At 71.7% G+C, this 1,960-nt stretch overlaps 1 protein-coding gene across 3 annotated transcripts in view; it reads left to right on the forward strand.

Annotated features, from left to right (window-relative positions):
- The first annotated feature begins 1,381 nt into the window (after positions 1 to 1,381).
- IP6K1 (inositol hexakisphosphate kinase 1) overlaps positions 1,382 to 1,960 on the forward strand; it is a 25,782-nt gene continuing 25,203 nt past the window's right edge. For all 3 annotated transcript variants that reach the window (XM_014449941.2, XM_023748596.1, XM_023748594.1), the window contains exon 1: positions 1,382 to 1,559. The gene's annotated coding sequence lies outside the window, so the exon portion shown is untranslated. The remainder of the gene's footprint in view (positions 1,560 to 1,960) is intronic.

Below are 1,960 nucleotides of genomic sequence, written 5' to 3' on the forward strand. Positions count from 1 at the left end.
AAAGAGGAGAGAAGCATCAGCAATGAGGCAGGTAGGTACGGGATAGAAACGGTGACCAGATGTCCGTGCAGGGTTCCCTCTTCTGAGCGGTCGTTCCCATTTCTTCAGGATGTCTCGCATGGTTCCTTGGCCCTCAGCCCTCCCTGTGCTGAGCTGAGCTGCTGCACATGGCCAGGCCGGCGGGCAGGGCTGGCCCAGTGCAGGCCCAGCCGGGCCTAGGTCCCAGGACACTGCCAGCTCACCGCAGGCGCTGCTGCCCGGGGAGGCTCCGGGCTGGGTATCCCCACGCTCTCAGCCTCCCCTCTACCGAGTCTGTGGACGGCGTCCGCTCCGGGGCTGGAAGGCCTCCCTTCCTGAGCCAGCCCTGTGCCCCCGGTGGGTAGCAGCCAGGGCGCCCTGTGGGGAGCACAGGTCGAGGAGCTCCCGTTAAAGCTCCCGTTAAAGCGAGGGAGTTGGAGCTCGAGCGCCCGGGGGCAGACACGCGAGGCAGGCTGCTGTGGGCAGTGGTGGCAGGCGGGCTTCCCCGAGGGCTCATTAATCTTCATCTCTAGAGCCAGACGGGCATCCTGGGCCACAGATGGCGCTGGCTGGGCCGGGCACTTGCTGTGGGCCCCGAAGCTGAGCCCAGGGGTAGGTGCTCGTGTGGGAGCCCAGGTCTGCAGTCGGCCTCCGAGGCCTATCATGACCGTCACAAGGTCTCAGGACGATACCCCAGGGCAGGAGGAGAGTGCCCGCGGGGTGCCAGGGGCTGTGCGGGGAACTGGACTCCAGACGGAGGGGCAACGTGGGCGCGGGGCAGGCGCTGCTCGGGACAGCACTGCCGGCTGCACCCCGGGACTCGGGGCCAAAGCGGGGAACGCCGCTGGGAATGGGCGTTAAACCCGGCGCCTCCCCGGGCAGAGGTGGCGTGACCTTGGCCCCGCTTCCCCCTCTGCGCCTCAGTTTCCTCGCCCGTGCACGGGGACAGCAACGCCTCCCTTCCCGGGGGCGTGGCCAAGAAAAGCAAACGGCGCCCAGCAGGCATGGCCCGGGCGCGCCGCGTGCGCGCAGGGAGACGCGGCCGGGTCCGCACCGGAGTCGCGGACGCAGAGACGCCAAGGGCGCCACGGCCTCGGAGTCACCCGCAAAAGCTCTGCCGCCAACCACCCCGGGAACCGCACGCATGCGCCCCCAGTGCCGTCACAGTCACGTGCCGGAGCGTTCGGCTCGGGCCTCGGGGGGCTGACTCTGATTGACAGGCAGGTTGGCCTTTCAGCGGGAAGCACTCCCCGGGTGTCGGGCGAAGAGGTTGTTCATTGGGCACAGTCTCGGCCGGGGGCGGGTTCTTTGCCGCCCTGGTTACTATGACGCCCGGCCCCCGCCCCCTCGGCTGGCCGCCATCTTGTTGTTGATCCGTACCCAGTGGGCAGCGCCGGGAGCTGGACCGAGCGGCCGGTGCGGGGCCGCTGCTGCGGGGCTCAGCCGCCTGCGCTGCCTGCCAGGGGCGGGCAGAAACCTGGAGGCCCGGGGGGCCCAGCTCCCGTGGGGAGCCGTGGGCGCCCGCTGCCCGGGCCGGGCCGGTGAGTGACAGGACCCGGGCAGATGGACCGGCCTGACGGACGCGGGGCGGGCAGCGGCAGGCGCGGGTCGGAGCGGGCGCGCGCAGGGCTGGGATGTCGGCACAGCATCTCCTGAGCGTCTCGCGGCCGCCCGTGGAGCCTCCCCGATGCTGGCGCTCGGCTCGGGGACCGCCTGGGGGTGGAGGTCCGAGAGCCCCGCGCTTCGGGGCACGGCCGCGGGGAGCGGGAAACCCGGCGTCTCCAAGCGAAAGCCCCTGGGCCGCCGCGGAAGCCGCAGCGCGGGCCCCGTGCCCGGGTGCCAGCCCGGGTGCCCTTCCGGGGGCGGGGGGCCCGCTTCCGGGGCGGGAGACCCCCTTCCTTCTCGCTTCGAATGCCCTTCTGGCGAGGGGGTTGCCGGGCGG

Source organism: Myotis lucifugus, unplaced genomic scaffold (assembly GCF_000147115.1).
Source record: "Myotis lucifugus unplaced genomic scaffold, Myoluc2.0 scaffold_1571, whole genome shotgun sequence".
Taxonomy (NCBI): Eukaryota; Metazoa; Chordata; class Mammalia; order Chiroptera; family Vespertilionidae; genus Myotis; species Myotis lucifugus.